This window comes from Neodiprion virginianus, chromosome 6, assembly GCF_021901495.1.
Source record: "Neodiprion virginianus isolate iyNeoVirg1 chromosome 6, iyNeoVirg1.1, whole genome shotgun sequence".
Lineage (NCBI taxonomy): Eukaryota > Metazoa > Arthropoda > Insecta > Hymenoptera > Diprionidae > Neodiprion > Neodiprion virginianus.
In genome coordinates, this window is record NC_060882.1 from 17,047,230 (window position 1) to 17,061,639 (window position 14,410).

Consider the following 14,410-nt stretch of genomic DNA (forward strand, 5'->3'; position numbering starts at 1 on the left):
TGACAGTATCTCGTAACGCCCAAATTGGTCGATAATCCCCGAACACACAAGTGGATATAAAACGAGACCACACGCGCGTTGTGTTGGCGCGTATAAAGCGTGTATTCGACAATCCGTGAGCCACCCTCCCAACCCTCTATATATGACATACACGCACGTTCACATACACGGATACGTACCTACGTGTGCCCACCCTTATTTATTCGCCATTCTGTCGCACAGGGTCGAGTCCGACCGCCTGCAGCAGGTCGCGGTATATAAGAAATTCGATGTGCATTATTGGTCAATTTTTGGGGTGAAACGCGCCCATCTGGAATTCATCGCTTTGTTTGTCGACTCGGTTCGAGGGTTGTAATGTTTTTTCCACCCCCCCTCCTCGCTCTCTCTCTCTTTCACTCTTCTTTTTCAATTTTCTCTTTTTTTTTTTTTTTATCGACGAAAACTGAACGGAAAATAATTCCCTTTGAATCGGATGAACTGACAAACGTGCTTTTCCCTACATCGTGTGTACGTACTCTACATAGTTATGGATATATGCGAACGGATGTAGATGTTGTTTTATTTTTATTTTTTTTTTTTCCTTTCAAGTGCCATTCGTGTTTCAATACGATTTTTTGTCTGGATAATGTCAAACGCGTAATCGGTAAAACGTATTTCTAATCCGTTGTACTGACGTTAATTAAGAAAAACATTCGGATCTTAACATTTTTTATCACTTTGCACACGCGTGTGCGTTTGTTTCACGATTGAACTATGATTGCCCATGTTATGCTTGTAGGTGTTTGTGTTTTCAAAATCTTGACGAAATGTTACGTATGTTCACGAGAGTATTTAAGTGATTTTAACGGTGTGTGACGGAATTTACCCGAGATTTGCTGTAAATAATTCTTTACAACACCGAAAATTTTGCAGGCAATTTGAAACTTTATGAAAGAATTTACTCGAGCGTAGGTTTCGCGTGTTTTTAACGCTTCGTTCAACTTGTCTGACATATCTCTTCGAAATCCTTCGAGAATCTCTAACCGATGTATCTCGATGTCATTATAGAAATTCGTAGAAACCGCCGATTTCATTATTCATTCTTTACACGGATTTCTTCACCAGGATGCCTTGCAGTTAATGGAGATGAATGTAATTTTTACACAAACATGGCATCTTTACCATGCATACGTAGTGGCAAAAATTTGTTGTGAGATATTGGACAGCGAACTTTTGAACGAATACAAAAAACCGTTGTTTGACTGTACGAATAGCACAGGTAGTAGTTACTTTCCTAGAGAAATACATGAAGTGAAGTTTTTGATTGTTCAAAAGGTATTTGAAATACGAAATGCAAAAAATATCCGGCGAACAATTTTCCGCGCCAATTTTTACCGCACTTGTTGTTAGTCGTTCGATTGTTTCTTAAAAAATTTGCTACCAACTCTTCTCAATTCACGTTTTCTCTTCATAATAATGAAGCGCAAAAAATGGATGTTGGATCACTATCATTTATCTCACCGCCTGAAAACAATTAAGTCCTCCGAGCCGAGCCTTTGAGGAATTTATTTTCCCGCGTAACGTGGGCGAAGCCGGTTTCCCTTTTATCAATTTCGCCTCGGTTGTACGTATAAAAGAAGGAACGTATTTTTCGCCGAGTCCTGCGCGAATAACAACACGAGTGGGTAAGTACGCAAGCATCGGGACGCTCCGTAAGCCGCGGGGTCCTGTTAATGTGAATAATTGAACGTATAACAGTGCGTTACGAGTATAAGTCTAGCGGGATAGGAACGATTCTTCCCCTCATAAACGTGCCGCGTAGAAGTCAAAAGCCGTCGGTGGCGCGCCGAGCCCGAACCCTCGGCGTCGAATCATTTAATCATTTCGACAAGTGATATAAAATTCATGAGCCCTGCAGCATCCCCCGATGTATTTGGCCGAGCCGTTGACTCCTCGACGTCAACGGCAGCAACTGCTGTTCCCGATGCACCGACTTAGTCCTGCGAAAGTGGGGCTGTCGAAAGGGAAATTCCGAGGGGGGAAAACCGACTGCGGCTGAATCACTCGTCCTGGATATATTTTAATTCGATTTTAATTTGATCCTCGGTTTAACTGGCCCCCGTTCCGCTCTGACATTTTACGACGCGCTCTTCGGCTGCGCGACTCGTGTTATGCACTGAGGAATTTTTGGTTCGAGTCACGTACCGACCGAAAAAGCATTTCATTTTTACCTTAACTTGTGAGGATTAAATCGTTCCTCTCAACGGTTGTTCACTGAGAAAATTTTCATTTGTTACGGTAGCTAGAAAAATTCAGTACGACAGGTATCGTTGGAAAAAAACTGTTTGAATGTTGTCGGAATAACGAAAAACGAGGTACGCGTTACCGTTTCGCGCTATCGTTGATCCTTTATTTGGTAATTGCAACGCAAAATCAGTTTCTGAGGTTTACTCTACTTTTTTGCTTAAACAAGGCTTTGACGTCAATTTATTCTTGCACAAGCATTAAATTTTCGCAACAGTTGCAAGAAAATATAGCAACAGTGATCGTAATGACAAAGAATAGCAACGGATACCAGAATTTCCGGTAACGGCTAGAAAACTAATTTTCATTTTGTACCTAGAACTGTATTTTTCGATTGTGGTAAAAAATGAAAATAGTCAAGGACTGAGCGGTAACCGGAACTAAAAATTTCTCTCAGTGTTTGGACACTTTTTCAACATTGCGTAACGCCTGATTTTAGTGGAATTAGATCTTGGCACGAATTAATTTCACAACATGCCTGTAGATGCATTGCAAAGAGAGATATAAAAAATAATTAGGTTACGTAAGAGAGGTTAATCACTCCTGAAATCTAGTGTACACCTTTCCGTGAATCTTGTCAAGTCTCTTGAAATCTTTGAAATACTCCGAAATATTTTGCGTATTCTGAAATTTTTTGAAATCATTGAAATCCCTGAAATTGTTTGTAATTTTTTAAATCTTGTGAAATCTCCTAAAGTCATCAGGAATCTCTCTAAATTAATTGCCATCTTTTGAGATCCTTACAAATCCCCCGAAATTATCTGAAATCATTTGCAATCTCTTCAAATCTCTTCAAGTCTTTGGAATCTTTGATATTCTTGAAATCTTCGTAATAGTTGAAATCTTTTGAAACGTTTGTAATCTTCAAATCAGGTGTACATTAAATTCGCGAGTGAATTACCCCTCGTTTACGTATTTTATTTTTTCGATTAGACTAGAATTAGAAAAACAAAATAACCTGCAACAAAATCAGTGAAATTCAATCGGTTGTAAAATCCACAGGTGTATGTTTTCACGAAAGACAAAGAAACGCGTGTTTTCCACTTTCAACACATGAGAAATTTGATACTTTTCTCACACTTATGCCAAGTACCTTTTTGTACTGAGAAAATCTTACTTAAAATATGTAAAATAATTTCTCTTGTAAAAAATATTTTCCCTCTAAACTGAAAATGATGCAGTGATTCGTTTTTAAAACAAAAAAATGCAGCATATTAATAATAATCAGTACATTATTGCATGTGTATAAATTTTCGCAAATCGATCTACCTACAGGTTTTCGTCTACTCGAATTGACTTATTCGAAAGCGGATTTGAAGGGAAAAACATAATTAATACAGTACGAGTTGGCTGGTTGAGTTCCACAAACTGCTCAAGCGTAAGTCTGAAGATGCAGATTCTGTATAATCCGTCCAACAACGCAGTGGACAGGAAGTAGTCCGTTGATGGGCCTGCACTGCTATATTCCGAGGACAAAATCGATAAATTCCCAGTGACTAAGACCTGTCTATTACCCTGCAGAACTATTATTCCGAACCACGAACTAATAAAGTGTGCACGTGAATGGATTCGGGTTACAAAAGTTATTGAAATGCGTAACAATGCGCGCAGTTTTCTCCACCGCAATGAATTTTTTCCGCACATCCTAATGGCTTGGACACGAAAATTTATCGAGAAATATTCCGGTTAAATTACGATTACGAATGTAACCAGATTAAAAAAAAAAAAAAAAAACGAGTCTATCAATCCGTTAGAGAATCGTATACGGAACGGTGTATACCTAAGAAAAATGAATATTTTTTTGATAGAAAACAACGAAAATTAAATTTGTAGACGTGGAGAAATTTGATGGTTGTAAAATGTTTTTTATTTAAAATTTGAACGAGACGAGGTGTGTTTTTTTGTTCTAGAAGTAATCTCGAAATAACGTGACGGAAATTTATACTTTTGTTGTATATTGTGCTCGTGTCGAGCAATTAATCGGGCGAAATCCTTTTTTCCTTGATAAAAAGAGGATGCAACATCCCTGTTGAAACAAAGGTACGTATACATACCTACTTCCACTTGGCATAATGAGTGCGAGGGTCGAGGGTCGAGGGCTGGAGCGTTATTCCGAAGATTCGTTTCTTGAGAAATCAAAAAGCAGCGACTCATCGTATTTAACAAAGCCAATGCAGCATTTGCCGGATCGTTATACCGCGGCGGGTAGAAAATTTCTATAATCTGTTGACGGTGGTCAAATGTGAAAATATTTATTTTACAGCTCTCCAAGGCTGCGGCTAATTTGTAAGCTACGACAGTTTACACAGCGTTAGCCCGAGATTTGTGTACCAATACATAACGCAGCTACACGTGTTTTCCCGACGACCCTTTTGAGCCCAAAATTAGACGGACCAAGAGGAAAGAAGTTAAAAAAAAAAATCCAACATTGCAGAGGGGAAAAAGAGGGTAAAATGAAATCTCGAGATGCACTTGGGAGCTGGTCAAATCCTTTAGTCAAACTCTGTTATTCTTTCATCGCGACCCACGCACTCGAGACCTGAAAGACTCAGCATTAACATAATCGAGTTTACCATTTTCTTTGGTATGCAGATGCTGTGTATAACTGGTACCCGCATACCTTCGAGCCTCGAGTGCCTACGTTATTAATTAATTTCAACCTCAAGCACCGAAATAATTTGCTTCGCCGTATTATACACGTAACTTATAGCTGCTGTACGGAACACGATGATATTCCTGGATTGAAAAGGAAAAAGGAATACTACATCAATTCAAGTTTTCACGATGTAAAACAGATTCAGAGGCTTCTGCTTGGTCCATAAATTACGCGAGGATCTCACAAATTCTCGCGCCGTGTCTAGGAAAGTAATTCCGAATCGTAGTCATAGTTCTTGCTATTTTTTTACGACGATCCGACTACGTCGTTTTTGAATTTTATAGCTAGTCCTTTTTAACCGCTAACAACGAATGGACTGCTGATTTAAAATCGGATGTTACACGAAAAATAAAATAGTTGTAACTACTGACAATTTTTCTCCATGTTCTGTAAATGATTTGAGTATTCTGGTGATTCTAGTTACTTTTAATGCACATATTTGGCAAAATAATTCTCCGGTAATGTACGCACTTCTAGTTTATTCCCAGCTAACGAAATTACAAAGTCCGTCTTGGATTCTCAGCGGTTAAAATACAGTCGATTCGGCGAAAAATTTCTCTCATTGTGCCGGTAGGTTTATACGAAACTCACTTTATATACGCGTAACCTCGTTTAAAAACGACTTACCAAACGTACAAGCACTGCATTACCATAAATCTTTTTTACCCGGTGAGTTTCGGCGGTGAAAATATTTCCGATGATAAAATCTCCCGCCGAGATATTTTCCGGTGTATTATACGAACACACATCTGACGTGGGTTATCAGATAAGCGCACCGCGGACTGTAGAATTCGCACGAATACAGCCACAGTCTTAAACGGTTGTTTAAAGGCCAGTTGAGATTGTAAATTACCATAAATTTCCCGTGAAAATGGTAATATTACGGTATAATTTTCGTCCGACTTTATTCCCGACTCTGCGGGAATGCCTACCAAACATAAACAGACTCCTCGAGCTGAATTCGCGGGTCATTTGAGCCGTTCCAAACCATTACCCGCCGCCTCCGCCGCCGCCGATCCGCGTCATCTTGGCCGCGAGAAGAACGCGGCTGGCGTCTCCTGGCGACGGGACTCGCCAACTCCTTAAGGAGATGATACGACCGTCTGGAATAATGGAGACTTCCGTCGGAAATGGTTAAGATCAGAGTTACGATCCGCTTTTGGGTTTAACGCATCCCACCGACTCGAGAAACGCGAAAAATGTTGCAATATTTATGCGCGGTTGAAAGCACGCGTGATAATAGCGCGGAATTTGGGATTTTTCAAAAAGACAGGAGAATGACGAATTTTAGGTTTGAAAAATAGTACCGATCTAAAGCTTATGGAAGAATCTTTCATCGATGCGGCGGAAGCCACCTTATACGAAAAAATCAGGAAAACTTGAAATGTGAAAGCCGCACTTTTATGCCATTCTAAATGTTGCAGTTTCGGTGAAATACTTAGCGTACTGTGTATAATGCGTGATTCAATTTTTCGAATGAAAAATATTAATGCAAGTGAAATGCGACCGAGACTTTGAAGTAAATGAGATATAACCTTTAGCGATTCACTCAATTTTTTCTTTTCGCAGTTTAATGTTAAAAAAACACAAGAGCTAAGTATTAGTGGCAACGGTGAGAAAATTGAAAATCGTCCACTCGAATACAGAATTGCTCGGTCGGTGGTAACTTTGTAAAAAAACAAACGTTTCTTGTATATTTTTTTAATACCAAGGTTCTGCAGACTTAATGCAGCACCTACAGCGACAGACGACAAAAAAATTGTAAACAATTGATTAATACGAATAGAAAAAAAAAACAAAAAAACTTTTAGTAAAACTACAGGAAAAAATTTACGCCAAGTTATACAGCTGTAGCAATTTACGCACGAATTGCATGATTACATTCACTTGAGACTGTTTTTAGCAATAACGCGACCTAATTTGACAACATTTTGTTCTTGCGCCTAAAAAACAATTAAATCGCATCAGTGTAGCTTTAGTGTTGCTGGACAAGCATGGACTTCTATTTATAATAATACCAACGATACGTAAATTTCTACATCAATCAGCATTTCTCTTCGTATGCCCAAGTACCTTTTTCTACACAATGAAGCCTGTTGTCAAGAATAGAGAACTTTTGGCACAGAGAACCCTTTGTGAGAAACTTGTAGAACCGTACGGAGAGTCGTGCTGATGACTTGTAATTTGTAAAACGCCACCACTGCTACCTACGTCACGTCAATTTCTTTCTGACCTCAAGTGCCATCTCACGTTCCCCCGTAACCCGTCTATCGAAATTTTCAACATTTCCGCCAGTAATTAAGTTGTAAGCTAATTTTTTCGAACTTATCATCGCGGTTAAAACTTTCACCTATACGAATGCAAGCTTGAACTTTTACAACGATTTTCAACGCAGCCGTTATGCCTACATGTACGTAGCCAAAAGTTACCGAAACATTGATTCGGTTACATTTAACTTGAAACTGATCAGTGGGGCCCGTATAAATATGTATTAAGAATTACAAAGTTGTATACTTAAAAAACTAAAATATAGAAAAGAATACGGGAAATAGAAACTGCATTTTCCGACTCCAAACATCATACTTTATGTAAAACCAAATAAGAAATGAAAATGATTTAAATAAGAATTATGTACTTACATATTAATTTGGTCCCTGTTGATCAGATACAAAGAAGAATCGGTACGTAGTGTTTTTTGTTTGTAAACGTACAAAAATTGTTTCGTTCGACATCCTTATGTTCACAAATACAATAATCATAGCGGGAAAATTTGAGAACTTATCCTTCTAAGCTATTCGATTCTTCTTGTTCGTATTCTAGAAAAAAAAAAAAAAAAAAATCACTGTAATACCTAAATTTTTGGAAAATTATTTATCGTTTGCATACTTCATCCACTAATTGTGGCACTAAAATATTTCTACTGTTTTTTCAGCTACCGATCTTCGTACTTTGGAAAAAGCGAAATGGAAATGAAACGTCATCCGTTGGCACAAGCTGCTGACCCCAATCGATGGACATGTAATACATCACGCATATACATATATATACATATATTGCAGTACACGTGCGCGTGTGTGTGTGAGTGTAATAATTCATTAACCCCAGATTAATCGAAACCGCGGCCGCGCACGTGAATGCCCTATAATTTTTCCACCCCAGAAGAAATTGGAATGAAATTACTTGTACTTTGTTCGGAAATCTGCGATCAAGCGCAGCCCCCTCTTGGTCTGACACTATCTCCGTCGGCGTTCCATTGACGTGGTGAACGTCGGGAGCATTTATCATTATTGTTCATTATTTGTCAATATCGTTATTACTGTCGGCTAGAGCCGCTTATTTTGATACGTGTTCACGCGCCGCTAACTTTTACCCATCGTCAAAGTGTATATAAATATATATAATTTCCTCGTTTAATTCTCATACGCCCAAATTTTTATTCGGAGACCTGAAACGCGATAATACAAGTTTCACTCTAAGATCGCAGGGCTGGAAATCTGCCGAGGACATTTCGATTAAGCGCTTGGCAGGGGGCCGAATCTCTTTTATCCGCACTTTGACACCCCGGGGAAAAAAACTTAACTCGGCAGCTTCGGATCGTTTCTGGATCTGCGAAAGCTTTTTCTTCAATTGTTCTTTGGACAGAATATTTGACCCGTTCGCAAAACGATTTCGTTTATTTTTAGCCAAAATTAAAGCAAGATAGTTTCCGTTTCTGTTTTTTATTGAGACAATTTTGCTCAGTGAAGAAGTAAGCAAGCTGGAGAATTTATACGAGCAATGTACGTACTGATGTCAAAAGTACGTAGCGTGATTATTATACAACTCTATGTGTTAACTCTCATTCTCATTTTAACGAGGGACGAATTTCACCGGGCAAACGAGTTAGAAAAAAAGAGATCAAAGAGTTAACAGCGAACATCGTTATGTAAATCTAATAAAACAGCTTTCTTTCCGTTACATGCAATGTAATGAATTTTGTTAATGGTGTTGCAGATTTTTTGGAAAAGACGTTTTGTATGATACTTATTAGAGTTTTTATAAACTTGTTTCCCGTCTACTTAGAAGATTCTGATCCGTACTGACGGGTATATTGAGGAATTTTTTATTTATGACTATCGTCGGAAAAAATTTTTATTTTTGAACAAATCAGCTATTCTCGTTTGTTCGTTTTCTTTCATTACGATTCCAGTAAAACTTCGGTTTGTACCAGGATCGCAAGTATTTTGATTCTGAAATGATACACTGAAAGTTTTCATACACATAAATAACAATTAAAATTTAACCAATAATCCAAGACTTCACACATTTTGCGACATGACTTTACAGGCTGCACTCGTTACATTTTCCAAACATTGATATGCTCCATCGAAATTCCAAATTACAGGAACGACGGAACGCAAATGCAGCTTTGTTGAAATGAAATTGGATGATCAGATCAAGTAGCATGATAAGCTTGAGAATCGGAGAAGCGAATGACCGAAACCTCAAAATCAAGCACACCATTGCATTCGGGCATAGCGTACAAGGCATAAAGTACACTGAGAAAAATTTCATTTGTTACAGTAACTAGAAAAATTCGGTAAAACAAGTATCGTTAAAAAAAAAAAAAAAAAATGGTTTCAAATATTGTTAGAATCACGCAAAACGAGGTACATGTAACCATTTCGCGCTATCGTCGATCCTTTTTTCGTAATTGCAACGCAAAATCAGTTTGTTCACTTTACTGTACTTTTTTAGTCAAACAAGACTTTAACATCAATTTATCGTTGCATAAGCATTAAATCTTCGCAACAGTTGCAAGAAAATATGGTAACAGCGATAGTAATGAGAAAGAATAGTAACGGATAGGTACTAGACTTACCGGTAACAGCTAGAAAACTAATTTTTATTTTCTACCTAGAACTATATATTCTTCGATTGTGGTAAAAGCTGAAAATAATTAAGGACCGAGCGGCAACCGTAAGTAAAAATTTAATAGACCACTGTGCAATGTTTAGCAAGTACACGTGATACTTGAATACCATACAACGGCTGCCACACGGCAATTAGATGTGTAATATAGAAAATCAGGCCGATTCGAGTGAAACGCGTGTTATAAAACTTTGAAAGCGTAGAGACGCCACGCACAAGTGTAGGTATGCAACATAATTCGTCCGGTTGAAGCGGGTGTGATTATAACGTCAGTTTGAAAAGGACCCCATCAAATTTCTAGAGGTTCTCAGGTGTATCAGCCTGACAGTCTTGGCCGTTAACCTGTTCGGAACCGTCCGAGGGTGGCAGCCGTAATTTGTCCGTCCGATGACTGGCCGGGACTCGAGCTGGACACAGTACGTCTTCCTTTCAGACAATAGGAACCGCTCTTCGAACAATGGATTCGAATCCATCCACCATTCGTCCGCGCTTATACACGCGCAACACACAAGCCGCCTCGGAGAGAATTATCGCCGTGCCATCATGGCGTATTTACGAAGCCCGGTGAAAGTTTTCGCGGGTCGAGAAACAGTGGATACAGTGTCGAAAGGAGGGATTTTTTCCTCCGGTAGAAAAGGCTCGGATGTCGCGTGGAAACTGGGCCGAGGATGAAAAGCCCGGTGCTTCCATATCGGGGTTTTGGATTCTTCGATAAAACGGGACCTGAATGAAAAGCAGGGACGTTGCGACACGGCCCGACAATGCAACGGCGTGCGGGAAGTCCGATCAGGGACCGGATGAGGAAGTGTGAAGTGAGCTGGAATGGATTTCAGAAAATCGACCATATCGAAGCGTCTTTCACACAAATTGGTGTAGTATCTCTCTTAGTTTCCCTAGCCGTTTGCCCATGCAAAAATAACCGACTTGTTTTAGCGCTATTTCGTTTGAATACAGTATTCAACCGGAAGGTTCAATGGGATCGGAAGGAAAAGCTTATCTGCACATCTTCGGGTTATAAACAGTATCCTGTGTAAATTTCACGAGAATCGGTTTGGTGGTTTGGCTGTAATACCTTGTTTACGTGAAATCGGGAGAATCGCGTACATCCGCTGTTGAAAATGTTCGAAAACGACTTCTCAGGTACCGAAAGATGCTCTTTTTGCGGCGGTCTCTATGGTGAGTAAAATAAGCCCAAAAACACATAAGAATCAAATCAAAATCCCCATGGTACAATCATTTCGAACATTCTGACTGTGAATCATTTTCGCAAATTTGTTGATATCTTGTCTTTTGTGTTTCGAATTTGCTCACATTTATATTTCTATATCACACCAGGAATATCTTTCAACTTTATTTTCCTTTTTCTAACCTTGGATTCGTATGGTGAAACCTATAAGCCTGGAGTTCTTGCGGAAGCTCCTGAACTCTGGTAAAACTATGACACGGAGAATTGGGACGTCACCGGGGAAAGTTGTAGGTGTAATACAGCTTGATGCCACATATATTACGTCCATGCACGTAGGCGAGTGATATCGGGCTCAAGTCTCGAGGGAATTGTTAAATTGCCGTTGAAGAACGGTTTCCGGTTTGAGGCGAACCGTATAAAAATACGAAGGATGACTATAGCATATATTGTATGTAGAAGTATTACATGTTATATACTTGGTATGTATTCGGGATGTCTGCATGCACACGTGGCTATTACCAAATTACGCAGTCTAACAGCAGCCTGCCTTGTTAACCAAGGCGTTACGTGTTATTACTTCATTAAATTATTAGGCAGTTACATACGCGCACATGTGCGTATACGTGTACGTCCGTATACGGTGTTGAATTATAAATTTAATTCCATATCCCCGCACGTTTGTTGACACGGTCATAATCGCACTTTATACATAGTAGATTCCTCTACTACTCCGCGCGAAAATATGAAATGCCTGCTTGTTATTATCAGGTCAACCATATCTATCCAAAGTCCGTTTTACAGTCAAGACTCAAAAGCGGAAATTCGGCAATTAGACTCGAAGGTATCTTTGATCAGTCTTACAGCGCCTCGTTATATATCAGCGAAATACGATTAATTGGTATCTGCAAACGGAGTTGAAAGCAGTCTGTAATAATCGTACAAAAATCATTGTTTATCTCCGATTTGGAAAAGTTACGTTACAAATTTTCGAATGGATGCATACGTGTTGCTATTGGGATGATCAATTCGTATCGAGTAAACGGGTACAAAACGTATATTGTACATCGATCCGTAATACCAAATAATCAGTTATATGCAAGCGGAATAGCAAGAGAGAATCCGGTTATTCAACCCTTATTATTTTCCACCCCGAAACCAATCGTACAGGACTGCCTCCGCGCTTAGCCCGCAACCATATTCAAAAGGAAGTCCTGATCGCTGGCTCGCACACAGTGCGCGGATATTCCTGGCGCCTGGTCGTTGAAGCCGAAGGATGGCGAGGAGGGAGCCAGCGGTAAGAGGAAGGGTGGCGGCGAGGTGAGGCGAGGCGAGGGGGGAGGGAGAGAGAGAGATTAAAAGGGGAGTGGAAGGAGGATAAGGCAGCGGAGAGACCGCGAGCGGGACGAAAATATCCCGTTAACGATTACCAACCCCTCTCTACGGTCCTGCAGGCTCGTTATTGTGTCCCGCGCGTAACTTAGAAACAAAAGACGACGAGGCAGAGTTCTGATTGGCCCGCGGCTCCCGTTCCGGCCCTCTGATTGGCCCGGGCGACCGCACCCACCCTGCAATGGCCGCTTTGTTGGTACTGCTGCTTTCTCTTGCATGCGCTGCTGCTCTGCGTCTACGTGTGCACTTGTCCTACGTGTGTTACCACACCTCACACAAGTTCGTTCCATTCGGTAGGTATACGCAACTCGTATAATCTCTACCTACACGGCTAGTGGCGTATCCAAGAAGCAGTGTTGGAACCTGGTGCACCATCGTGCAATGGCACAAGAATTTCTATCCTACATGTAGGGACATGCACGATGATATCCGACCTAAGCTTTACTACACGAGTGTAGTAAACTTGTATCAAGGAAAATAACCGGTATATGTTATACTTGCGGACTACAAGAGTGTGGAATGAAATACAATTGCACATTTTGTATCAATGCGCGAGGTTAGTGAAATTGAAAACGCAAAAATTGCAGGGCTTCCGTGATATTGTTTTGTCAGATATCACGGTGTTCCAAACTCTTCAATCTGCAATGCCACGGAGCTGCAATCCCGGAGACTAATCCCCAACTGTGTCGGAACTTTGCGATCGATACTCGCGGTGATGACGGATACAGATCATTGACATTCTCGAGGAATGCTGCAGGTTGTCTCCTTCGACAACCTTGATTTCACTCTTCCTCTCAGGAGTCAAACTCGAATCCATGAGTAGCACCAAGAAACTGCGTCTTTACTGTCAAATAGAATTCGAAGGCCACGCTCGAATGCGGGACTGGTGCCGAATTTTTCCCACCGGCAAGATACAACCACCCCGAAACTCCCGAAAGGGTTGGTCCCACCTTTAAGGTCATCCGGCCGGCCGTGGCGAAGGGTTTCAGCCGAACCACGAGGGTCGAGGTCCTCGAGGGTTGTTCTCTGCGGATGGGACTGGCTGGTTTCAGGATCCGGTGGCGCGGTGTCGGCATATACGGGCAATTCCGCCGCGATGAAAAGGGCCGCTTGTTCCCGTTCCGCCATGCAGAAATCGCCGCGAAACGCGTATTTTCCACGGGGAAGTCGGTGTGTGTGTATGGGTATGTATAAAAGGTGCAAGGACGGTTTTGTTTTTCACGTCCGCGGGTGTGCGATGTAAAGTATTGTTTTCCGTTTTCACCGCAGCCACGCTCTTCAGCAATGCTCTGAAACGCTGTATATTAATGCGCACAAGTATAATCGCCGCGAGCTTACGTTCGTCTTTTCCTTGCCGCACAGTGCAGCCTGCAATCCGCGTTGTTATAAAACTTCTCCGGCAGTCGGTATGTGTGCCGCGATGCCATTTACGCATCCCTTAATTCCCTCTCACTGAACAAATGCGAGAGAATTTTCTTCGCGGTGTTAACGAAAAATACAGGCTGTTACGCGTATTGTCAAGAATATTATTCTCTTTTTTCAAAATCAACCTGCTCGCGTTCTATGTTCGATAAAATTTGCCTTTTCTCTTTTGGAATTCTTATTTAACTTGGATTCTGTTTTTTAGTTCTGGGTAGAAAATAGCATATTGTGCAACAGGGTGGCAAACCAGGTTTTTTCGAGCCGAACGTAAGTTTGCGATACGAGTCTTAGAGGTGAAGACGAATATTGCGAATACGAGATGCGAAAAGAACGCTGCTTCCTTGTTGCACACATTGTTTTTTCGTGAAGCACGGAATTGAGGTTAGGCTCGCGTAATGTCAGATTTGCTTGCGACTGCGCATGCGCGGAGTACGGAAAAGGCCGTATTCATTAACTCTCAAGACTTGAACGTGATCTTTATCGTACCTACTCCACGCACGCGCAGTCGTGACTCACTCCCACCATGGCTACAACAGTTACTTTACGTACGAAATACAAGCACG

At 40.8% G+C, this 14,410-nt stretch overlaps 1 protein-coding gene across 4 annotated transcripts in view; it reads right to left on the minus strand.

The window, feature by feature from the left end:
- Positions 1–14,410, minus strand: part of LOC124307356 (visual system homeobox 1-like) — a 75,855-nt gene that overhangs the window by 16,992 nt on the left and 44,453 nt on the right. The gene's annotated exons all lie outside the window — the stretch shown is intronic.